We start from the raw sequence: 27,034 nt of genomic DNA, 5'->3' as shown, positions 1-27,034 counted from the left end.
TATTGAGGTATCATTGCCATACAATAAACTGCACACATTTGAAACATCAGAATGCAGGTTATGACATATGGATGCACCTGTGAAACCATCACCACAGCTACCCCAGTAAACATATTTATCACCCCCAGTTTTCCTGTGTCCCTTTGTAGTCCATCCCACCACCCCTGCCCCCAAAAGCCCCTACTACATGACTATAGTATTTTTTCCATCTTCTTATTTCCAATAATTAGACAATTTGATGTTATCGTATCCTTGTGGTTCCTTTTTCTTGGGAGTGGACACTCACAGTATTTTTCTCAATATCCCTGTAAAAACCCTGACACCCACTCCCACCCCATGTCAAAGCTGCTTCTGTAAAGACAGCTGCATCTCTCCGTATATGTTACTGCAAATGGGAACACTTTTAATATTGACCCTTACTATCACTTTTGATCTCTTTATGGATTGGAAATAAGGCTCACTGGAGATGATTTTGGCACCAAGGTAGAAGAGAAATCGTGGTTTCATTCATTCAACAAAGGCGAAGGCTCCTCTGTCGAGATGTTTTGTGTGTGAAGAGTGAGGGCAAAACAGACCAGGTTCCTTGCCTCATGAAGCTCACAGCTCAGAAGCGGGGACTGACCACCTCTAGGTAGACAAATAAATATTTATCAGAAAGCATGCAGTGACAAAAAATTGTAGTTCTGTTTTCCTTTTAAACGTCAAGCATAAGGAATGAAAGCAGTTAAGGAAGTTGATAGCAGTTTCTTTCTTACCCAAAAGCTTGGGGAAGCCTGGGAGACAAGGCTGGAGCCTGGGTCATCAGCAGACGCTAAGGACCTGAGGCAGGAAAGAAATTGGGGCCTTGGGGGAAGAGCAGACCCTCAAGGCTGGAGCTTGAGAGAAACGGAGAGAGGTGGGAGAATACAGCTAGAGGGGAAGACAGGGGCCAGATCAGAAGAGACCATGAAGGCCTTGGAAGAAGTTTGAGTTTTATTCTAAACACAATGAGAAGCCATAGGAAGTTCTCAGTCAGAGAAGGTGCACATTTAATTCTTTAAAGATCGCAGCTTCTCACTGAAGGACTCACACATGAAGAAAATGTCAACTTTCTGCTTAAATAATTAGGAATCATTATAAAAAAAATGATATTTTAAATAATTATAATAATGAAATGCCCTCTATACTATGGCATCTTAGGTTGGAGAAAAATAACAAATGAGTATTTTATATGCTATCTGCTAGGTACAGCTCCAAGCTTTTGACCTATATTTCTCATTTACCTGTACAAAACACGTATCATTCCTATTTTACAGATGAGAAAATTGACTCAGAGGTTAAATAATTTTCCCAAGTTGACAAAACTTTTGGAGACTAGCTCGCTGAAGTAAATGAATAGGGCCAAGGGAAATGTCTTTTTCTGTCGAAACTCATCTGCAACTTTTGGCTGCAAGGGCACGTTTAAACCTGTTTCCTAGGCTCCATGGAGGCTAATGGCTTCTGGAAAGAAAAATAGGTCATGTATTGAAAGGAAGAGGTAATGGAGAAAATCACTGGAGGAGGTGAAGGACACAGGCTGGGGGGATTCTGGCACAAAGGACAGAGCACCCACGACGGTCACCCAGAGCATGCACAAGGCTGCTCGGCCACCTGCCAAAGTCATGGAAACCAGACAGTTCCGGCAAAGAGGAGAAACCTCAGCAACTGCGCAAACATAGTATCTGTTCTTCAAACACAAGAGACCTCAAAACATTAACTATAAAATTATTCTAGGACCTAGCAATTCCACCCCCTTAGTATGCTCCCAAAATGGTAAACAAGTAGTAAAAATAAAGGAGGGAAGGGAGGGAGGAAATCTTAAACTTAGGATCATAACATCCCTAGTTGCAAAACTCAGAATGTGAAAACAACCAAAATATCCATCAAATGACGAATGGATAGGTATAAGTGGCATACACACACACAATGGAATGTTATTCAGCCATAAAATGAACTGTATTTCTGGTAGATGCTACCACACAGTTGAACTGTGAAACATTAAGTGAAAAAAGCCAGACGCAAAAGGTCACGTGTTGTATGAGTCCACTTATATTAAATACCCAGAATAGGCAAATCTGTGGATGTAGAAAACAGATTTGTAGCTGCTACGGGCTGCAAGGGAGGTGGGAGGGGAGTGACTTCTTACTAGGTATGGGCTTTCCCTTTGGTGTCAGGGAAATGTTGGAATTATCTAGTTCCAACTGAGTGATGGTTGCCCAGCACTGTGAATGTACTAACTTACTGTTGGCATACTCTAAAATGGTCAATTTACAGTAAGTAAATTTTACCTCAGTAAAAAAAACAATTTAGTAGAGTTACGGGGAGCAAGTAAAACCCCCAGCTGAGAAGACCTTAAAAGTCCACAAAGAGAATCTCTAGAGAATCTTTACTCATTCCATATATATCTATTAAACACCTGTTAGGTGTTAGGATGAGCCCAGTAATACATGGACTTTGCCTTCATGGGGTTTACAAACAGACATTAGTCAAATAACCACACGAATTAAATCATGAATGGGATGAATGCTCTGAAGGAGAATCTCCATGGTGCCAGAGGGCAGCAGCGAAGTCTTCCCTGGTAAAGTGGCAATTGAAGAATCTTCTGAAGGAATTTACTAGGGAAAAGAAGGCGGTTTGAGGTAGAGAGGGAAGAGCACGTGCAAAGGCCCTGTGGCAAATTTCGCGGTAGAGATCAGGATCTGACATCCAGTATAACACGAGTCTGGAGAGGCAGCCTGAGCCAGATCAGGTAGAGCCTTACTGGCCACACTCAGGAGTTTGTTTCTAGTCCTCAGAAGAGTAAAAATTACTCACCAAGCACACACCATGTCTCTCCCCTCCACTTCCTGTCCTCATAGCTCTTACCACCCCTGACATGTCTTTGTTTGCTACCTGTCTCCCTTCCCACTTCTACGTAAGCTCTGTAAGGGTAAGGGCTGGATGGTCAAAGACTTGTTGAATCAACTCATAGATTTCTGTTTTGAAAATACCACTCACACTGCTGTTGACTGAAAAAAATTGCACAACCTAAAAGTTGAGACATTCTAAGGACATTTGGCCAACATTCTAAGGACTAAGCCCGGGAGACAGCGCTCTCAGATCACTCCGAGGGACTGCTCTCAAGAGGCAAGCCGGGGGCGGGGGAAGCCGGGATATATAGGAGTTTTTGTAACAAAGACCAGGTAGTCGGAACATCAAAGGATTACTGTTAATTAAAGAAAACCAGATATCTCAAGTTAAGGAATTTAGCGCTTTTCCATATAGGGGAAAATGCAAGAGTCTGGGCTCACAGAAATCATTCCTTTGATATGCACCTCAGCTATCTGGGGCCAGTATCCTGCTTTTCTCCATCCTGGATCTCCTCAGGGTTCACAGGTGGGGGTGACTGCAGTGGGTGAGGGCTTGGCAGTGGGCAGCCCGTTTGTCTCCATTGTGAGTTCCCTCAGGGTTCACCGGCTGGGGGGCTATAATGTGATGGCTTGATGGCTGCAAGATCCTTTGTTTACTGATATGGCAGGCAATCTTTTTCATTCACACTGCAATGTGGAGAATGGGCTGGTTTGGGGTGGGAGGAGAGGCGAGGCAGCCAGCTGCTTGATCTGTAGTAGAAAGGAGCATCGGGCTTGGGGTACCTCTCTTGAGAACCCCTGTGTGTGCTGCACTTCCAGTGGGTGAGGAGCAGCTAGTTCTGCAAAAAAGCAGGTCTTACCTTCCAGAGAAAGATCCTCTTATCAGCTGACCACTCTGGCCCCTTGATTCTGACCCACCTAGCAAGAGTTGAAAGCGTCAGAGGTCAAGGGTAGGGGAATGTCCGTTCAATGAGGAATGTTGGAAGACTGGAGTCAGCTGGCAGGTTAGAGCCCTTGTTGAGAGCATTGTGCTGGGTGTCCAGGGACCAGGATTCTGCCCCAGCCTTCTGTTATTTCACCATGAGACCTTAACGTCTCCCTCGCTATGGTTCTCCAAACTATTAAGGAAGTAAGTGATGAACTTGACCTAGATGATTTATCCCTACCATATTTTTTCCCACGGAAGATTTTGTCTAATGTTGTGATAATAGCAATTCATGTTTATTTGAGCCGTTGTGACAAAAGGTTACTGTGTTAGGAGTACTATAACAAGCCATTCAGTGAATTCAGCAACCCTTTTAATAGCATTTTTATATTTCATTGCTTCCAGGAATACCTACAGCTCAAAAATAGTACATATATGTACACAAAAATCTGATATTTATTCACTCTAACAATAATGTCTAGTTCTCACAAATTTTCAGACCCCTGACACCCATTTCATGGCTTCATGAATTAGGAGCAGCTGGAATGCAAAACATAAAAGATCATAATCGTAGGAACAAAGGAAAACAAAGCTGATTATAGAAGAGAAACTGGAATGGCTCACAGCCTGTGCTGAGACTGGACCGTGTACTTCTGCCTCCTTCCCTCTGCTCCCTGATTCCAGACAGCTGCTTATACCTAATCCCCTGGCCCCCGGGAGAAAGGTCCCCCCAGACTGAAGAAGCAGATTGCCTTAGTCCCTGGTCAGACGAAAGATTCTTTCCCCAGCATGCAGATCCTGGGCTGGTTTCTAGAACGGCTCACAAAATGAGGCAAGTTCAAAGAAGCTACCTGGGCATTGAGAGAATTCTGTTGGCTTCTTTATCAGAGATGGAACTTCTGGATCTTTGAAGCAGAAAGGCCCAAGTCTAGAAGTTGGTATTGCTCTCTCTTGGCCTCTGCTGTGTTTGTTTTTCTAACAGATTCCTTTGTCAGAGGCACTGATTTTCTGTTCCCCAAGCTCATTAATTTCTCAGCACTAATATATATTTTCCTTATCCTCTAATTAGGCAACACTTCTCACATGTTTATGGTAGTGAACGCCCACAGGCAAGCGTTGCCCCTTCATGCACGCAGAGGCCAGTCCCCGCTTGCGATCTGTGCTCCCACTGTACGCATGGGCAGTGCAGGAGCCACTTATCAAGGGTGACTCACAAAGGACTCCTTTGCCCACAGGCTTTTATTCAATGCATTAAACAAATATTTGAGCAACTACTGCATTCCAGGTGCTATTCTAGATACCTGGGATTTTTGCAGAAAACAAAAGACAAAAATCTCTGTCTCCCCAAGTAAGTAAATAATATCATAGGTTAGCACTTAGTAGATGCCGAGTAGGGAAAAGCAGAGAGTGGAGTGACAGAGACTGGGAGTGTTTGAGGGTGGCAGCGGTGTGGGGTGTATTTGTAAACAGGGTGCTGAGAAGTTGACTGTTAAGAGGCACTCGTATCAGAAAAGAGTTCGCCATGCAGACGTCTGGGAGAAGAGGAATCCAGACTTCAAGCACAGTGGCCAGAAGACCTTAAGGAGGGTGCGTGACTAAGGAGGTTGGTGTGGCTGAAGTTACAGGAACAAGGAGGTCACAGTGAGGTTGAGTTTAGGAAAGGAATGGAGGCAGATGGTGTGAGATCTTGGGGGCCTCCGTAAGGAATTGGGCTCTTAGAGTGACAGGGGGCCAGTGCCGAGCTTTGATCAGAGGACTGATGAGATCTCACTTGTGTTTTGTTCATTACATGCTTATATTTCCATTCACCTAATAGTTTAAACACCAATTGAAAATTCATGCCTGAATCAATTACATTAGAGCTGGCAGATGCTTTTTCTAATTCTGTCACTCATTCTGTGCTTACCAGCTGACATCCCTTTGTGAAATAGAGCTTTCTCTCAACAATTCTAGGTATTTGATTGCACAGGAATACATTTCCTGCTGAAAAGTAAAAATAAACACTTAGGTCATTCCCTTTAAGGACATATGTTCAAGGGGAAGCTTTTTTTTTTAAATAGCCCCTCAAATAGAGACAAATGTGCCTTGTGCTTTAGAAGGACTCTCCCACTGTTTCCTTGTTACATTGTCCTTTCTTTTTGGGATGACATTCCAGCAGGGAACCATTCCTTGAGTTAGTTGTCATCTTTTGGAGTCTCCTTTTAGGTGGTGCACCCTGGATACTAGGAAGGAAAAGAATGACCTTGGAGGAGGGGGCGTCAGTAACTCTTGCCTAGCTTTGTTGGTCAGATGAGCTAATTGTTGCATCCAGATCCTAAAGAGCAGCTGAGATTGTGCCATGTCCCTGCTCCATGACCTTCATTACTTAGTTAAATCCAAATGGCTTCACCCAGTTTTTAAGGCTCTGTGGAATCTGTGCCCAGATGGCCTTAACTCCTTAATTCTTTCTCTCTTCCTCTTCCTTTCTCCCCCCTTTCCTCCCCCTCTCTCTCTCACACACATACACACGCACACACACACACACACACACACACACACATATATACATACACACCCCTACACTGTGAACATTATCATAGCCCCTCTAAACTACCCAACACCCCAAAACAAACTCTGTTCTATCCCATCTCAAGATTTTGTCTGGGGTATAATTTGCCCTTGGGACGTCCTCTCCAGAGTTACCTACACCTATTGAAATTCATCCTTCAAAGCCTTCAACAAATGCTCCTTCCCCAATCTCCACGCTAAGCAGTCCCCAAATCTGATTCCTCTTTCTCTGTGCACTCACATCCCTTTGACATATCTCCCTCTCACTTTATTTCTTATGATCTCAGTTGTATAAATGTTACTAATGTTCATGGCTACATCAGCCTCAGGTCTACAAATGTCTTTAGAAGTGCGGTTGGCGTACTGATTTTTTAAATTTCTCCCAGTGATGAAAAGTTGTCTGGTTCATGGTAAGCACTGAAACATCCATGGAGAAGGATTTAAATAACAGCTGTAGCAATTTTCAAATGTCTACTTTCATTCATACATTTAACCAATACATACCGAGCACCTATTGAGTCTCAAATAATGGGTACCATGGAGACTACAGAAATGAATCAAGAAATAAATCCTGCCTTTGAGCGGAGTCCAATTTAGGAGAGGGAGGACATATATGTAAAGTGCTGTATTACAAAGGAAGAAGTGCTAAAAGCTAGAGAGTCAAGAACAGCAGGTTAAATTCACTCATGTTTCTCTTTGCTCTGCGACAGATATTTTCTCCAACAGCCTGTGAATCATCCTGTCACCTAGGATGGAAACAACTTCCACAAGGCCACCAGGGATTTTCTCTTGACCCCCGGGAGAGCTGTCAGGGTCACATTGATGGCCTTCCTGGGCTGAGAACAAAGACATGGCAGGTTTTCTCTCTCTTACTAATTCAGGCTGGATTCCCTCTCAAAGACAGTTTTACAACTTTCCTTTACACTAACAACCAGGCCTTTTATTTTCATGATTCCTCTGAATTAGGACCGACACATTTAATCTGAGGTTTAGCCAAGGTGACCGTAAGCTTCAGTTTCCTCTGACTCGCCTGAGAAGTCATTTCTGGGACCATCTGGGGTTATCAGCCAGCCCTCCAATGCATCTGGAAAGAAGACAAACACTCACTGAGGAGTGTTTTCTCTAATTTCCTGCCTATTCAGACTCCACGGTCCCCATCTGGGTCAGGCAGGGTGCTACCTTCCTTGTTAGAATCACAGTGTGCTCCTTGAATCAACCCTCCTTATTAAAACAGGAGCGCTAAGAACCATCAGAGCTCTGCAGTTCTCCCTCTCAGTTCATCTGTTTTCTCTGCTTACTTATTCATTCACTTACGTATTCATTTATTCAACAAATACTGATTAATCCCCTCCCTTTTTATATACTCTGCCTATTCCCAAAAGGATCAGAGGTGGCTTGTGGGATCAAACATAATGCAAAACAGGGAAGCGGGGGATAAAAACAGAAAGGAAGGAGGAGGCATTGCCACCAGCTCCAAAGGCGGTTGGAATTCAGCCCTTGCTCTATTCTAGCAAAAAAAAGATTTGCTGAATTTCTGTGTTTTTCCTTTCTGCCCAGCCAAAACATGCAAATTTGGGTGCAGAGGATAACTTTTTCCTGCAACTAAATGCATTTACTGAGCATCCAGTGGAGTGCTTTGTTCTTGTATGCAAATGCCTTCAGAATAAATGAAAGAATTAATTCATTAGTTCCCAAATTTTAGTTATTTGCATGCTACCTTTCAGATGTTTGCCTAACTCCATGACTGTTACTTACTTTGTAGATTTTTTTAAAAATTGACTTTTCAATTTATTTTAAAAATACTTGTCCCTTTCATAAAGGAAATATTTCTATCAAACACCATAACTAGATAGTAATGATAAAATAAACATAATTAAAAATAACATCATATTCTAAATAAACTAAAACTTGGAGCTGTGGTATCTTCCTTTGTGTTATAAGGGAGATTAGGATGTATTAATGATTAAAATCACACTAGCACCACATTGAGGTAGCTAATTCTTTTGATTATTCAATACAAAATGGAACTAAAAAAAGAAAAATCTCATTATGAATATCAGTGTTACATTATCACTTTTAGGTAGCATCCTGCATTATCTCACATTGCCCAAAACCCTTTTAAATAGCATTCCCCGACCTAGGAAAACATTGGTCAATTAAGTGAAGCTGAAATTTGTGGGATAGAGGTTTTTTGCTACCTGAAAAATAGGAAAGCTCTTTGCTCCTCCGCACATTAAGTTGATTTCAACAAGTAGAACATCAAGCCGCCCACACCTACACCCTTTGTTATCAACAAAGAATTGTTGCAGTATAGTTGGCTCCAGAACAGAGTGTGTGTGTCTCTGTGAGGAGTTAATAATCCTCATGAGGTTTTGTAAGACTTGCTTAGGCCCAACAGCAGTGAATTACACTTATTTAACAATATAAGGTTGCTTATAAACAATATGCTAGATAGAAAAAATGGACTATTAGTAAATTTGAAAGTCTTACAAAGTCAGGAATGTTTCTATTCACTGATTAGGTGTCCTAGTATCAAGGTGCTTGGATTTGGATCTTAATTTCTTCTTCTCATACTCTGATGTACTCATCTGCCTTTTTTCTTATCATTGATGAATATCATTAAGCAAAATCATCTACTTGGTAGGTAAGAAACTGCAAGAGGTGCCAGTGACATTCAACATGTATACCAGCAATGACACCTGATTTTCATGGGCCTCCAGTTTGGTTTTGTCTACTTTGACAGGTGGAATGGCCTGCTCTACCATTCCAGAACCACCACTTTCTCTTCTGTCTTGCTACAGGTTTAATTGTGGCTCCTCCCACAATTAACTCCTAACTCCCAGTACCTCAGAATGTGACCTCATTTGGAAATAGTCATGCAGATGGTAATGAAGTTACGATGAGGTCATTTTGAAGTAGGTGGGCTCCTAAGCCAATACGACATGTCCTTAGACAAAGGAGAGATGTGTGCGTAGCGGTGTGCACAGAAGGAGAATGCCATGTGAGCATGAGGGTGGGGATCAAGGTGATGGGTCTATAGGCCAAGGCACATCAAAGATTGCCAGCAAAACACTGAAGCTACGAAACAGGCATGGACCAGATTCTTTTGTCACAGCCCTCAGAAAGAACCAACCCTGCTAACAGCTTGATCTGGGACTTTGAGGCTCCAGAACTGTGAGACCCTAAATTTCTGTTGTTTAAGCCACCCACTTGTGGTACTTTGTTATAGCAGCCCTAGCAAACTCATACATCTCTCTTTACCAATCCCACTGCAAGAGAGATGGCTTGGAAACTTAGCACCACTCTACTTTCTAAGAACTGCTGTTCCTTGCTGAAATAGCAAACCTCATCACTATTATTCAATATACCACATGTACAAATGTACACTTGGAAGAGTCTTCTGGCAATTTGAAGAAAACGTGGTCTTTTTATTAAAGAAGTTGCCATTGATTAGGGTATAGTTATTTAGCTGATGGGTTAATGAAAATTTTACATAATTTCAGGCACAAGTAAAAGGTTTATCTGTCTTTTAATATTCTGAGATATTTTCTGAGAGAGCCTCAAGGGAAAAGTAGCACGAACTACTTAAATGAAATGTATTTTACTGATTGTTGGACCATAAAACACTACTGATCTAACATAGGAAAGTAGCCATACCTACTCTTTTAATATGCTTAATTTAAAGGGAATGGGAGCTGTCGTTAATATTTTTTAAATCCTTTACTATATATAGTCTCTGTTTTCATTTTATATGTACTTCTTTTGATAATTTGAAAAGTTTATACTTAAGTTTTAGTATTAAGTGTAACATGAGTAGTAACTAATTCTCTATTTCTTTAAATAGTATCTATCAACTTTCTTTCGTAAGCAGTGATAAAAACTACTGTATTTTCTCTTTTTCCCTTTATTCTTCCACCCAATTTCAGTTTCCAGTATTATCTTTGCTAGGTTGTTTCCTTTTGTTCTGTTATCCTTCTAGCTCTTAGTTCACTATTCTCAACTATAAGACATGAGACAATCAATGTATTTATATTACATGTCTTCATTTATCCCTCTTTTCCCAACTTTTGTCAAGGTTAATAAGATGTATATTCTGCTCTGAAACAACTGTCCCTGCATGACATTTAGGCTCAGTCCTATAGTTAGATTCAGTCCTCTCCATAAATCCTTTTGCTGTAATTTTTACAATCATATATGGATGGACTGAAGTTTTTCCTCCAACAAATTTCTCAGTAAAGTCTCTTGGGAACAATATTCCCTAAGTTCTTCCATGTTCAAAATAGTTTGGCTGGGTATAAAGTTCCAAACCATATTTTCTGTCCCTGAGAATATAATAGGCAGTGCTGCCTGTCTTTCAGCATTTTTTGAAGCTATTTCCCCACCTTTTCCAGGACTTGAATTGTTTTTCATTTGGCTGCCCAATGGATTCCCCCTTTTTCTTTGACATCCAGTAACTTTTTTATGGTATGTCATAATGTTGGCCATTCTGTGCTACTTCTTTCTTGGAATATAGAGTGTCCTTTCTCTTTTTTTTTTTCAGTTTTTTTTTTTTAATATGTTTATTGGAGTATAATTGCTTTACAATGTTGTGTTAGTTTCTGCTGTATAACAAAGTGAATCAGCTATATGCATACATATATCCCCATATCCCCTCCCTCTTGCGTCTCCCTCACCCCCCCATCCCGCCCCTCTAGATGGTCACAAAGCACCGAGCTGATCTCCCTGTGCTCTGCAGCTGCTTCCCACTAGCTATCTATTTTCCATTTGGTAGTATATATAAGTCCATGCCACTCTCTCACTTCGTCCCAGCTTACCCTTCCCCCTCCCCATATCCTCAAGTCCATTCTCTATGTCTGCATCTTTATTCCTGTCCTGCCCCTAGGTTCATCAGAACCATTTTATTTTTAGATTCCATATGTATGTGTTAGCATACAGTATTTGTTTTTCTCTTTCTGACTTACTTCACTCTGTATGACAGACTCTAGGTCCATCCATCTCACTACAAATAACTCAATTTCATTTCTTTTTATGGCTGAGTAATATTCCATTGTATATACATGCCACATCTTATTTAACATTCATCTGTCGATGGACACTTAGGTTGCTTCCATGTCCTGGCTATTGTAGATAGAGCTGCAATGAACATTGTGGTATATGACTCTTTTTGAATTATGGCTTTCTCAGGGTATATGCCCAGTAGTGGGACTGCTGGGTCGTATGGTAGTTCTATGTTTAGTTTTTTAAGGAACCTCCATCCTGCTCTCCATGGTGGCTGTATCAATTTACATTCCCATCAACAGTGCAAGAGGGTTCCTTTTTCTCCACACCTTCTCCAGAATTTATTGTTTCTAGATTTTTTGATGATGGCCATTCTGACTGGTGTGAGGTGATACCTCACTGTAGTTTTGATTTGCATTTCTCTAATGATTAGTGATGTTGACAATCCTTTCATGTTGGCATGAAATTAATTCTTAATTCTTTTCATTCTTTTTTCTTTATTCTGCTCTGTGATAGTTATTTCCACCATTTTATCTTCCAGCTCACTTATCCATTCTTCTGCCTCAGTTATTCTGCTATTGATTTCTTCTAGAGAATTTTTAATTTCATTTATTGTATTGTTCATCATTGTTTGTTTGCTCTTTAGTTCTTCTAGATCTTTGTTATATGTTTCTTGTGTTTTCTCCATTCTGTTTCTGAGATTTTGGATCATCTTTACTATCATTACTCTGAATTCTTTTTTCAGGTAGGTTGCCTATTTCATCTTCATTTATTTGGTCTTGTAGGTTTTTACCTTGCTCCTTCGTCTGTAACATATTTTTTTGTCCTTTCATCTTTTTTTTTTTTTGATGGGTGGGGCTGTTTTCCTGTCTTACTCGTTCTTTGGCCTGAGGCGTCAGGCACTGGAGTTTGCAGGCAGTTGGATAGAGCTGGGTCTTGGTGCTGAGATTAGGACCTCTGGGAGGCCTGACTCTGATTAATATTCCTTGGGGTCTGAGGTTCTCTGTTAGTCTGGTGGTTTGGACTTAGAGCTCCACCTGACCTCTGGCCTGGGAACCAAGATCCTGCAAGCCAGTTGCTGGGGGTTTCTCCAGTCCCCTTAGGTGTCCGTGGTCCCCCGCCAGTGCCTGGTAGGTGCCCTAGTTTTCTCGAGTTTCCTTTCAAACTTGATATTCAAGTTTTTTTCTATGTCTGAGAAATTTTCTTTAATTATAATCCTTAACATTTTCTTTAATTGCCTATTTCCATTTCTTCGTCATGGGCTCCAATTATACACATCTTTTATAACCACATCTGTCTTTGATACCAGTAATTTCTCTCACTAATTCTTTTTAACTTTTCCCATTCTAGTATTCTGTGGTTTGCTGCATTTATAGCAGTTTTTGATCTCCCTTGTGTTGCTTCCCAGTTCAGATTCATTTTTGTGTTGGCTTCAGTTTTATCTTCTGTTTCTTTCCTTAGACCAATCAGCTCTATTCTTCTTTTTTTCCTTTTGTATTCTTACAATAGTTTTCTAGGTCCTAGAGGTCTGACTTGATCTCTGAATTTTAGTGATCATTGTTTCATGAGGTGGTTTGTTGTGTTGTTTTCACAGTGAAGACTCAATCACAACTTGATCTTCTCCATGGCAATATTTTTTTTAATTGTGTTCATTATTTTCAGTTGTTTTTCCTGTTCCATTCCCCTTTCGCTCTTCATAGTATCTATCTATAAAAGTGACAACTTTTATGAAGATTTCTTTGTGATTACCCATATTTGAATAAGATTCCTTGTTTCTGTACCAATTATTTGCAGGAGGTTTTTATGAAGGAGGTGCTAGGAAGAATTTTAAATGGAAGGTTTTGTTAGTAAGTTTGTTCAGACTTTTCTTTTTCCAGCTGGAAAAATAGGCAATTATAGGACTATTTCCTGTCCCACAGGCACTTTTTCCTTGAAATTAGGCATTTCTATGATTTTTATTGTTAGTCCTACTCTCTCAGCTTCTCTTAGCCAGACAGGAAGGGAGGAAGGGAGGGTGAGATGATAAATGGTGCTAGCCTAGAAGATGAATTAGGTTGTCCAATTCTCATATTGGTAGGGGAAAATGAGAGCTATTAGGTAGGGTATTTGAGTTTACAGTTGGGTTGGGTACAGTATAGTGTTAACAACAACTGCCGTTGAGTATTCATTATGCCAGATATGGTATATACACACATATATGAGATAGAGAGAGGAAATTTATAATCATGTAAAATAGCTATTATTTTGCTTTTTTTTTTTCAGAAGAAGAAACTTAAGGCTAGTATCTTAAGGTTAAGAGATTAAGTAGTTTTACAAAGTCAAATAACCAGGAAAAGGTGGCAGAAGTAAAATTAGAACCAGGACTGTATGAATCAATCTCAATGCACATTCATAACCTCACTGACTCTGCATTAGTTGATACATTTTTAACCCTTAAAGAAATCACTTGGCTTCCCTGCTTAATTAATGCAATTGAATAATTATAGATTGGATGGGTATTAATATATCCCTGGCTTCATCTACTACTGAGGGCCCCAAATCTTGATTCTCTTAATCTGTATGGGTATAGTGGTATGCATTCCAGGATTCTCCTCACCAAGTATTCCTGGGAATTTAAAGCCATGCCTAATGTTTAATCCCAATAAATGCTAGTCCTTACCAATTTGTAGGACTTAGAAAAAGTCACTTACCTTCCCAAAGCTTAGGGTAGTATCACGTAGTTGATTTGTTGAGGAGAAAAACATTTCTTTATAAACTTATGATAATTCAACATCTGACTTCTAGATCAGAGAGAGATAGTTATGCCTTTTTTATATAAGTAAAACAACAAATTTTAGGTGGTGTGTTTTCATATTGGAAATGTGAATTTGTTATTGTATGCTTGTATGCCTTACAATGAGGTTGTTGGAGAAGATGCAGGGTTTTAGTGGGGGGTTTTTGGTGTACATGATTTTGTCTAAAGAAAAGCATAAACTTCACAGCAGTGGCTTCAGCAAGTGAAATGTTGAGTGCAGATAGGGAAATTAAGTAAAGCCTCATTGTGAACTCTGTGATGATGTTTACTTGTAAATTTAAGTATGAGAAAAAGAGTAAATGGGATCAAATTAAATGTAGTTTTCCCTGAGAAATATTAACCAGCTAGTCAACGTGTTCAAGTGGATGGGGAAGCCAGAGAATTTGAGCAAAAAGTCAAATAAGTACTGACTTTTTGTGTAAAATTAGCTGCTGTTCCACCCCAGAGGTGGTGATAGTCTGGCAACTTCTCTTGATGAGGAAAGGTTGTTGTTATTTATGTACAGAAGTTTCAGAAGGCAGACCAGACACATCTGTGCAAACCAGGCTCAGCACTCCTCTAGCCTCTGATGCTCAGGATTTGGTTGGCTTTCACAGTTCTTGGGGATATAACCCTTTAGCTCTGTTAAATTGCATGTATGCAGTGAAATAAGAAGCCAATGTCATAAAGTGTACTTGAGAACCTCTAATATGAGGAGTAATATTAGCATATACCTTGAGTTCTAAGATGCTATCAATTATGCACTGCATTGTAAATTTAATAATAGCGTTTGGAGATTAAAAATATCTCATTAAAGGTAAATATCAAGTGTAAGAGACACCGCAATTTAAGAAACATTAGAATGTGAAAAAGTAAGAATATATAGTAATATGAGCTTTGATCTTATGAAACTAATCTGAATGGATCCTTTCCAAAGAATTTAAAGAAAATAAAAATACCAAGGATAGTGGAATATTAGTCACTGCTGAGGTTGATGGAAAATCAAACGTGGACCTGTCATCCTATACTCTTTGGCCCAATTCAAAGTTAGTTACAATGGAGAATTGTGGGGAGGGCCATTTATGGACATACAGTTGAGGAGTCTCTATCTGATGTTACTGATGTGATTGCAGAGATGGGATTTGTATCCTACACAGTCACCAAAAGTCAAGGCAGACCCTGGAAATCAGAAACAAGACTCACATCAATAGGATATACAGATGACAAAGTGAAGGAGACAACAAATGGAAGAGGCAATGAAGTGACAGCAAGAATTCGGGGCTGCTGACTATTAAAGTGGTAGAATGGAGAAAAATTCTGGAGTTTTTCAACAAGGGTTTGGATGTCTTTCCCAAGGTTATTTGCACAAAAACTGTCACTAGCAAAACATTTGGTGCCTGGACTTTTCTTCCTGTTGAGGCACAATCTGAGATACCCTCACATCTGATACCTCTGCTTCCACTATGCTATTCAGGAAAGGCATCAAGGAAGCATCAAATCAAATACTTGAGTCTACTAAAAATGTAGACTGATCTTGGACCAAAGTCCCAGGAGACACTTTATATACCACTGTTTATAATCATGGTTTGAATGTTCCAGCCTTTGGCCAAACCATGATGACACCAAAGTTATCAGCAAGTCCATCCTCCATTACCTTTTTCCATCCATATCTTTGATAATAGAAGAATATTAAAAGGTAATAGAAATAAGGCATAGGTTTATTTGGGCTCCTGTTAGTGAGTGAATAATGATTTGCGATTTATGGGCCTTAGACAGATCCATACAAAAGGACAGCTTGAGGAGTCTTAGAACATTTTAAGAGGGCCTCTCATCCCAGTCCATATACCTATGGTAACTGTATGTAAGTCTACTGCTAACTTACATAAAACAATCAATTTATTTAAAAGGGCTGGAGGAGAGAATGAAGTTTCTTTCCCTGGTCAGTCCATTGACAAGTATTTACTGACCCCTTATATTAAGCTCAGGTTGGTGATACAAAGACTGTATAAGAAGCAAGGTGTAATTCCTGCAGAAGAGTTACCTAAATTCCAGTTGGAGAGAATACTATGCAACAGTTTACGTTCCAAGCAGTCTTTAATTAGCAGTTAAATTGTGTTTGTGAAACAAACTTCACTTTTTGCTCATGCATCATTTGTCACTCTGTTCCACATCATCCTCACTCTATAACTCTGACTGACAAAAGCTCTTCCATTTGGAAGGTTGGTGGTCATGTCAACAAGGACAGAACATGGAGAACCACACACATCAGCTCAAATGCTTCCACCTGGAAGCATCACGCGTCACTTCCACTCTTACTTTTTTTGGCCACCACAGGTCACATGGCCATGCATTTCTTTAAGGCATGGGAAAGGGCGATCCTCCTAAATGCCCAGAAGTAGAGGAGGGATGACTATTGGTGACCAGGAGCAATGACCATCATAGGATGTGAGCACAGAAGCAGTGAGAACAAGAGGGAGCAGGCAAGAGAAGAGATAGCCTGGACTCAAGCAGTAGAAGTGGAAGATTTGTTGTACAGTGGAGGCTAACACAACATTGTAAAGCAACCATACTCCAATAAAAATTAATAAAAAAGTAAAATAAAAATAAAAAATTCACAAAAAAAAAGAAATGGAAGAAATGAATAGATTTGAGAGACATTCAAGAGTTGCACACAATTCTGTATCTGCCCTAATTTCTTACCTTAAAAAACTACCAAAAAACAATCAAAATAATCAGGCAAAATGGAGAGATGTTTGTCAAAGAGTACAAACTTCTAATTATAAGATGAATAAGTTCTGAGGATCTAACAGACAGCATGGTGACTATAGTTAATAACATAGAATTGTTTACTTGAAAGTCGCTAAGAGAGTATCTCTTAAGTGTTCTCACCACACACAAAAAAATGGTAACTACATGAGGCGATGGATGTGGTAATTAGCTTGATTGTGGTAATCATTTCACTATGTATACATATATTAAACCGTCATTTTGTGCACCTTACATATATACAATTTTTATTTGTCAATTATACCTCAAAGCTCTTGATAAAAAGTTGTGATTATAAAGAATCCAAAAGGAGGTGGACCAATGAGAATAAAGAAATTTGGGAAGGCTTCTTGAACAAAATATAAAAGATGTCTGCCGATAAAAATCAACATTCACAAATGTATGTATGTGTTCTCATTTTGTGCTTGCAACTGCAGCAGGTGCTCTTTCTGTTCTTTATTTTATTGCCCACACATAAATTTTTTTATTACGACTGTCATAATAATGGTTAATCTGTATTTAGAGTTCAAAGAGTACCACACACTCTACATGCATTACCTATCAATTAGGTGGTGGTATTGTCCCACATTATAGGTGAGGTCATTAAGTCTTAAAGAGGTAAACTAACTTGCTTAAGAAGCCAGCTAGTAAGAAATCAGGATTTGAACCCAGAACTTTGTAACTTAAAAACCCTAGCTCCTAACCATGATCACACACTACCTCTTTGGTCTCTACTGAGATTAGACAGGTGATAAGTTCTGAACAATTTGTGCTGCATTTAAGTCTTTGATTATCCTCCAGATTGACAGTGTAGAAACCTAATTTTACCAGATGACACAATTCCAGCTATATCATGAAATTCTCAAAGACATAATAACCAAGGTTCATGTGGATTGAAATTAAAAAGAAAATCAGAATAATGCAAGTCCCACTGAAGTGTAAGGAGGATGGGAATATGTGCTATGAAATCACAGAGCAAATGGTAGGCCATTCTGGGAATCATGGCATTCAAAAATTCAAATGTTGGAAACCAAAAATATGGAACAGCTTACAGTCCATTTTGTCTTTTAACTGAGACTTCATAACATGAATGACACTGACAGTCCGTGGTGATAAAAGGCGATGACAGTGACCTTGGCACAAATCAGGCTAACAGTTGTACATGTGCAAAGAATGGGAATGAGCATTCATTAAATGCCAGACACTGTGCAAAGACTATAAAATATTTTATGTTGAGTGTGTATGAAAGCAATTATTATGATGTAAGCCATAGTGCATCAATCTTTCATCTACTGAAATGAGATTTTTCCTTATCTTTGTCATTACAGATATTGACACAAATTATTTTAAATAAGAAAAGCAACACCATTTCCATAGTTGGTATCCCGTTGTTTGGTAAGTTTCTGTTTTTAGATATTTCCTTCCATGACATTTTATTTTAAAATATGATTATGATATATGTTGGTTGCTTGTGCCTGTTTAGAATCCCTGACTTCCTTCTAATTAGATAACCCCTTTTTCTTGTGAATAATATATTCAATGTGGTTAAAAGACCTTGGCACAGAGTATGTACATGGGCTGGTGTGGATGGGTACCTAATCCAGAGTGAACCAGTTAGAGGTTTTCCTGGGACTTTGGGAAAATAAAATGTGTCAGGAAAGACCTTCTAATGAGGCTTATAGGCTGAGTCAGTATGTGTGTCTGGAGTTTCCAAAGGCCATCTGGCCCACCACACAGAAAAAGCCAGACTAAAACATGCAATTATTAGAGCCCTTGGATCTCTGAACATTCCAGTTCTGTGAGCCAATAAATTTCCCGTTCTGCTAAAGTAAATGGGTAGAAAACAGTTGGGTAGAAATACAGTGATCATGGTGACCTCACTGAGACAGTGTGAAGTGGCAAAAATATACTGGATTAGAAGTTATAAAATAGTCCTGGTGGTGACCTTGACTCATGACCCTCCTTAACCTTCCTGAGTCTCTGTCTCCTTTATCTGTGATATGCTAATATTGGAAGACTTAAAATCTGAGGCCCTATTTCATCTTAAGCTGTTATTCCAAGTTCATTGCTTTAACTCCATGAGTTCCTAGTTACCTCTCACCTAAAAGTCATAGGAAGTGGTGAGCCACACACACTGCTTATCAGTACATTTAGCTAACGCAAGGCTTTTATTTCTAGATGAAGATCACATCTCTCTCTTCTCAGGTCTCACTCCACCTCTGTCCCAAGCAGCTACCTTGCAAATGTGTATTGTTAGACAACCACAGGGCCTGCACAACAATGCATTTTTGGCTCTGAGACAATCCATCCCTTCTACCTGGAAGGTCAACTTGAGTACTAGCATTTGATGGAGAGAAAATCATGTACAAAGGCCACTGTGAGATGTCTCTTACTTAATGTCTTTTTTTTCCTTTATACTCATGGAATACCTATTCCAATCAATGATTTCTGCACAAATGCACAATGCAAACTTATAATTCTTTTGAAAGGGGGATTCACATCTATTACACTGAAACATAAGCACATGTGTTTCAATCAACTGAGACTAGAAATTCCACTTTAAACTAGTAGCTAAATCATAATTCTGGTGAATGTTCTGTACTATTTGTCATTGACCTCCCAAACTAAGTCAGAAGTGTTATACGTGGAGATCAGCATGTCTTTGGATTTCAGTGTGTACACATTATTAAAACTGTACAATTTTAGGAAATCCTGAGATTCAGCCTACTGACATTCTGCTATGCATCAAGTTGTTCAGGAAGAATCCAAGTTCTCTGTGTGTTTGAAAATAAAGATTAAACCTCACACTAAGACCAAGAATTTACTTGAAAATTAAAAGATGTCATAATTACTGGATACAGACATAACAAGACCAGTGCTATAGATTGGCAAGTGATTTCTCCTAGTCAGCTTCTGTTACACCTACCTGTCATCAACTGACTTTACCGCCAGTGTACCCAGATATTAACAGATGGGTTTCATTCAGTGTGAATAGTCACCATGTGTAAGCTCTGTAGATACTTATGTATCTAGCTATACATAAGTCTTAAAAGATCCTAGGCATACACAAAGATGTTTATGTGACTTATAGCATTTTTTAAAAATTATTAGCCTAGACTGGTGTCTCCTTAGCAATTTGTTTTCTGGGAACCTTTAGTTAATTTGCCATGTAAGCAGAGGGAACTTGAAAGCCTCATAGGTATGTCAGAGAGTTTGACAATCTCTAAAAGTTGCAACTTTGATATTCTAAAATTCTCCCCTAAATCTGATCAACAGTGTATTGAAATTAAATACACTTGCAAAATTTTATACTGTTTCTCTTTTCCCAATTATACTTAAGAGACCTTTTGCTCCTATTTAGAATAATAAGCTACAGAGGTCCAATCTATTGTGTATGGGATGATCCAGTGGAAGGATCACTGGGCTAGGATGTTCCTTACGTCTGTCACTTCTTTGTGCTTGGACTATTAAGGTAACCTCCTGATTGTTCAGGCTCCAGTATTTCCCCTTAATGATTCATTCTAACTAACATCAAATATATTTTCAAAATTGACAGGTGCCTCCATATCACCATCCCAATTAAAAACCTCCCATGGGCTGCTTGCTGCCCGTAGAATTAATAATGATAGCAGTAGTAACATTAATAATTATGAGAGTCAACACTCACTAGATTTACTCTCTGCTAGGCACTATGTGATGTACTTTACATACACTTTCTCCTTTCATCTTCACAATAACTCTCTAAAAGTTCACGGTTGTGGAAACTGGGGCCCTAAAAGGTTAGGTAATTTATCCAAGATCACATAACAAGTGTGTGATGGAACTAAGACCCAAACTCACATCTGTCTGATTGAAGTTTATACTCTCAGCCATGATACTATTCTGCCTCTTCTTCCTAATGAAACACAGACTCCTTGGCCAGTCTTCCATAAAATGGAAGCCTTTCATTTGTTCTCATAAATCTCTTGTTACTCTTTGATACACACCCTTTTCTCCAGCTCAGTTTCCTCTTTATTCTTTTTTTGAAAGTCATATTCCATCTTTCATCTCTTTGGTTTTTCCATTTCTCCCAACTTTTCCACTTTTGCTCTTTCTTTTCACCTTTATGTATTGCACCCATTCTTGGCATCCTCAGTCATTCAATGAACAGGTCGTTATCACTAAGTCACTATCCCTGTCTTCCATAAACTCACTGACTAGTGGAGCCATCAAATACGGGGTGAGGGGGTCCATTCCATAGTAGAAGTAGCTGAAAAAGATGAAAGTGACTCTATTCCAGTGCCTAGTGCTTAAAAAAGTATTGGTAAAGAATCAAAGTCCTAGTTACTTCATTAAATCTCAGATACTCAGGGGTGAGTAATCTTATTTCTCCCAGGTAAATTGTAAACTGCTTGAGCATAAAACAAAGCCCTGTGTTTCTTCTGTATCACTTTCCCTTAAGAAATTCACTTAAAGTAGGTCCTACCTACTTTTTCTAAGGAAATTCTTTGTGGCATGAGTGTATTAAGTAAGATGAATGTCTAGATCTGTGTGTATACTTGCAAATATATTGAAGGTTATTGTACTGAAGGATAGGAGCAATGCAATAGGAACTAGGGATTTAAGGATCAAGACTAAGAGCCATTGGGCTTCTCTGGTGGCACAGTGGTTAAGAATCCGCCTGCCAATGCAGGGGACACAGGTTCGATCCCTGGTCCGGGAAGATCCCACATGCCGCAGAGCAACTAAGCCCATGTGCCACAACTACTGAGCCTGCGCTCTAGAGCCCGCGAGCCGCAACTACTGAAGCCCGCATGTCTAGAGGCCGTGCTCCACAACAAGAGAAACCACCACAATGAGAAGCCCGTGCGCCACAATGAAGAATAGCCCCCACTTGCCACAACTAGAGAAAGCCCATGTGCAGCAACGAAGACCCAACGCAGCCAAAAATATAAATAAATAAATTTATTAAAAAAAGAAAAAAGACTAAGAGCCATTGATGGATGTGTGCCATTTGATAAATATACTCTCTGAGGATAGAAGTGATGATTTCTGCCTTTTTGACTTCATAGAATTATTGTTAAGCCAGTTAGGTAAGTGACATCAAAGGCTTTATAAAATATATCTTCTATCAGTGATTCTTACAGTGTGGTCTGAGGATCCCTAGGGGGTCCCTGTATCAGAGTTCAATCAGATGAACAGAACCAGTAGGTGGTATATATTAAGAGATTTATTGCAAGGAATTGGCTTACATGATAGTTGGGCTGGCTACACAAGTGTGACCTCCATAGGGTAGGCCATTGGGCAGGCCAGGCTGCAATTCTCAAGCATGAGCTGCAACTGCTATCTACAGATGGAATTTTTTCTTGTTCTTCAGGGAAGACACAACTCTGCTTCCAAGGCCTTTCATCTGATCAAATCAGACCCTATTTAAAGTGGACTGATTATGGACTTTAATCACACCTACAAAATACCTTCACAACACCTAGACTAGTACTTGATTGAATAACCGGGGGCTGTAGCATAGCCAAGTTGACACATAAAACTAATCACAGTTCTCAGAGCTCTTTTGGGGGATCCATGAGTCCTCCCTTTTATAACTATGTATAAGGTTGGATTTTTCTTCAGGTATTTCAACACAACAACATGATGCAACAGAACGAATGGATAAACAGATATGAGAATCCAGCTGTCTTCTACTAATCCAAATGCTAATGAGATTTAGAAAAATTCTCACTAATTTTTTGTGTTGGGAAATATAGTTATTTTTTGTTAAAATGTTATATATTAACATGTAATAAATATATTATTTTAAAGAAATGAATAAATAATTTAGATTTTTCTAATTTTAAGTTTCTAATATAGTCCATACATAAACAAAAAATTCTAAATTTTAAGAGTATAAAGGAACACTGATTCCAAAAGTTTTGAGACCCACTAGCCTACACAAGTGACTATATTATATAACCTTACTCTTATCAATAAAACAAATACTTTAATAGTTATCCTTCTATTTGGCATAAATTCCTGAAAATATCTTCTATTGCACAACATGGAGTAGACAGTATAAAAATTTGCCCTTACTTTGTGAAAATCAAAACTATCTGTTCTTCCTCATGCACTGATTTAAACAAATCATTGTTCAAAGAATCACAAGCTCCTTTTGTGACCTTCTAATGAGTGATCTGATTGCTATAAAACACCTATTTGAATTTTGGCTATTTCTCACTTTCAATATCAGTATGCAGTATTTTATTCTAAAACTTATTTTATATAGATCCCAGTAAATTGTTCCTACAAAGTTCTCTTAAGTGATGGTCAAAATATTTATTTGGAGGATATTTTTTTTTCATGCGTTTTATACCAAAAATTATTAAGCTAATAAAATGGGTAGTAAGGGAATTGTGGTGACTTTCCATCCCATTCGGTAAACAATGAGTTATTTTTCACTATTTAGTCACCGTTTGATTAAAGCCAGAAAAATTGAAGGAAAGAAAGTCATGGAAAAGCCAAAATTGTGATTAACACAAAAATGGCCAAAAGATGGTGCAAAATTGACTAAATGAAAATTAATCTAGGCATACATATATTCCAAAACACACTATCATTACATGGGGTCACCCTAAAGAGGAAAGTAAAATAAATTTAAGCATAATCTTTTCTTTTTTTTAATAGATCTTTATCGGAGTATAATTGCTTCACAATACCGTGTTAATTTCTGTTGCACAACAAAGAGAATCAGCCACATACATACACAATACAAACACATGTCCCCATAACCCCTCCCTCTTGAGCCTCCCTCCCATCCTCCTTATCCAACCCCTCTAGGTCATTGCAAAGCACCGAGCCAATCTCCCTATGCTATGCTGCTGCTTCCCACCAGCCAACTATTTTACATTCGGTAGTGTATATATGTCGATGCTACTCTCACTTTGCCCTGGCTTCACCCTCGAACCACATGTCATCAAGTCCATTATCTATGTCTACCTCTTTATTCCTGCCCTGCAACTAGGTTCATCAGTACCATTTTTTTTCTTTTTAGATTCCACATATATGCGTTAGCATACGGTATTTATTTTTCTCTTTCTGACTTACTTCACTCTGTATGACAGACTCTAGGTCCATCCACCTCACTACTCAGTTTTGTTTCTTTTTATGGTTGAATAATATTCCATTGCATATATGTACTACATCTTCTTTATCCATTCATCTGTCGATGGACATTTAGGTTGGTTCCATGTCCTGGCTATTGTAAATAGTGCTGCAATGAACATTGTGGTGCATGTCTCTTTTTGAATTATGGTTTTCTCAGGGTGTATGTCCAGTAGTGGGATTGCTGGGTCATATGGTAGTTCTATTTTTAGTTTTTTAAGGAACCTCCATACTGTTTTCCATAGTGGTTGTATGAATTTACATTCCCACCAACAGTGTAGGAGGGTTCCCTTTTCACCACACCCTTTCCAGCATTTATTGTTTCTGGATTTTTTGATAATGGCCATTCTGACTGGTGTGAGGTGATAACTCATTGTAGCTTTGATTTGCATTTCTCTAATAATTAGTGATTTTGAGCATCTTTTCATGTGTCTCTTGGCCATCTGTATGTCTTCCTTGGTGAAATGTCTGTTTAGGTCTTCCTCCCATTTTTTTTTTTTTTTTTTAATAAATTATTTATTTTTGGCTGTGTTGGGTCTTCATTTCTGTGCGAGGGCTTTCTCTAGTTGTGGCGAGCGGGGGCCACTCTTCATCGCGGTGCGCGGGCCTCTCACTACCGCGGCCTCTCCTGTTGCGGAGCACAGGCTCCAGACACGCAGGCTCAGTAGTTGTGGCTCACGGGCCCAGTTGCTCCGCGGCATGTGGGATCCTCCCAGACCAGGGCTCGAACCCGCGTCCCCTGCATTGGCAGGCGGACTCCCAACCGCTGCACCACCAGGGAGGCCCCTTCCTCCCATTTTTTAACTGGATTATTTGTTTTTTTTATATTGAGCTCCATGAGCTGTTTGTATATTTTGGAGATTAATCCTTTGTCTGTTGTTTCATCTGCAAATATTTTCTCCCATTCTGAGGGTTGTCTTTTTGTCTTGTTTATGGTTTCCTTTGCTGTGCAAAAGCTTTTAAGTTTAATTAATCCCATTTGTTTATTTTTGTTTTTATTTCTGTTACTCTAGGAGGTGGGTCAAAAAAGCTCTTGCTGTGGTTTATATCAAAGGGTGTTTTTCCTGTGTTTTCCTCTAAAAATTTTATAGTGTCTGGTCTTACATTTAAGTCTTTAATCCATTTGGAGTTTACTTTTGTGTATGGTGTTAGGGAGTGTTCTAATTTCATCCTTTTACATGTAGCTGTCCAGTTTTCCCAGAACCACTTACTGAAGAGGCGGTCTTTTCTCCATTGTAAGTTCTTGCCTCCTTTGTCGTAAATTAGGTGCCCATATGTGTGTGGGTATATCTCTGGTCTTTCTATCCTGTACCATTGATCTATATTTCTGTTTTTTGTGGTAGTACCATACTGTCTTGATTACTGTAGCTTTGTAGTATTGTCTGAAGTCAGGGAGCCTGATTCCTCCAGCTCCTTTTTTCTTTCTCAAGATTGCTTTGGCTATTCGGGGTCTTTTGTGTTTCCATATGAACTGTAAGATTTTTTTTCTAATTCTGTGAAGAATGCCATTGGTAGTTTGATAGGAATTGCATTGGATCTGTAGACTGCTTTGGGTAGTATAGTCATTTTCACAATATTGATTCTTCCAATCCAAGAACATGGTATATTTCTCTATCTGTTTATGTCATCTTTGATTTCATTCATCAATGTTTTATAGTTTTCTGAGTACAAGTCTTTTGCCTCCTTAGGTAGTTTTATTCCTAGGTATTTTATTCTTTTTCTTGTGATGGTAAATGAAGTCGTTTCCTTAACTTCTTTTTCTCGTTTTTGGTTGGTGGTGTATAGGAATGCCAGAGATTTCTGTGCATCAGTTTTGTATCCTGCAGCCTTACCAAATTCATTGATTAGTTCTAGTAGTTTTCTGGTGGCATCTTTAGGATTTTTTATGTATAGTATCATGTCATTGGCAAAGAGTGACAGTTTTACTTCTTGTTTTGCAATTTGCATTCCTTTTATTTCTTTTTCTTCCCTGATTGCTGTGGCTAGGACTTGCAAAACTATGTTGAATTAGAGTGGTGACAGTGGACATCCTTATCTTGCTCCTGATCCTAGTGGAAATGCTTTCAGTTTTTCACCGTTGAGTATGATGCTTGCTGTGGGTTTGTCATATATGGCCTTTATTATGTTGAGGTAGGTTCCCTCTATACCCATTTTCTGGAGAGTTTTTATCATAAATGGGTGTTGAATTTTGTCGAAAGCTTTTTCTGCATCTATTGAGATGATCATATGGTTTTTAATCCTTAATTTGTTAATGCAGTGTATCACAATGATTGATTTGCGTATATTGAAGAATCCTTGCATCCCTGGGATAAATCCCACTTGATCATGGTGTATGATCATTTTAATGTGCTGTTGGATTCTGATCGCTAGTATTTTGTTCAGGACTTTTGCATCTATGTTCATCAGTGATATTGGTCTACAATTTTCTTTTTTTGTGATATCTTTTTCTGGTTTTAGCATCAGGGTGATGGTGGCTTCGTAGAATGAATTTGGGAGTGTTTCTCCCCCTGCAATTTTCTGGAAGAGTTTGAGAAAGATGGGTGTTAGCTCTTCTCTAAATGTTTGGTAGAATTCTCCTGTGAAGCCATCTGGTTTTGGACTTCTGTTTGTTGGAAGATTTTTAATTATGGTTTCAATTTCATTACTTGTGATAGGTCTGTATATATTTTCTAATTCTTCCTGGTTCAGTCTTGGAAAATTGTATCTTTCCAAGAATTTGTCCATTTCTTCCTGGTTGTCCATAAATTCAAAGAAAAAGTATTAAAAGCAGCGAGGGAAAAACAAAAAATAACATACAAAGGAATCCCCATAGGGTTAGCAGCTGATTTTTCAGTGGAAACTGCAGGCCAGAAGGGAGTGGAAGGATATACTTAAAGTGATGAAAGAGAAAAACCTACAACCAAGATTACTGTACCCAGCAAGGATCTCATTCAGATTCGATGGAGAAGTCAAAAGCTTTTCAGACAAACAAAAGCTAAGAGAATTCAGCACCACCGAACAAGCTTTACAACAAATGCTAAAGAAACT

The 27,034-nt window shown here is 39.0% G+C and overlaps 1 protein-coding gene and 1 long non-coding RNA gene across 2 annotated transcripts in view; one reads left to right on the top strand and one right to left on the bottom strand.

Annotated features, from left to right (window-relative positions):
• LOC309622746 overlaps positions 1-27,034 on the bottom strand; it is a 216,235-nt gene that overhangs the window by 28,593 nt on the left and 160,608 nt on the right. The window lies entirely within an intron of this gene.
• ATP10B (ATPase phospholipid transporting 10B (putative)) overlaps positions 17,931-27,034 on the top strand; it is a 298,840-nt gene continuing 289,736 nt past the window's right edge. Inside the window, exon 1 of the mRNA XM_082378751.1 lies at positions 17,931-18,271. The gene's annotated coding sequence lies outside the window, so the exon portion shown is untranslated. The remainder of the gene's footprint in view (positions 18,272-27,034) is intronic.

This window comes from Balaenoptera borealis (assembly GCF_965194805.1).
Source record: "Balaenoptera borealis genome assembly, chromosome: 2".
Classification (NCBI taxonomy): domain Eukaryota; kingdom Metazoa; phylum Chordata; class Mammalia; order Artiodactyla; family Balaenopteridae; genus Balaenoptera; species Balaenoptera borealis.
This window is presented reverse-complemented; position numbering and strand designations above follow the sequence as displayed.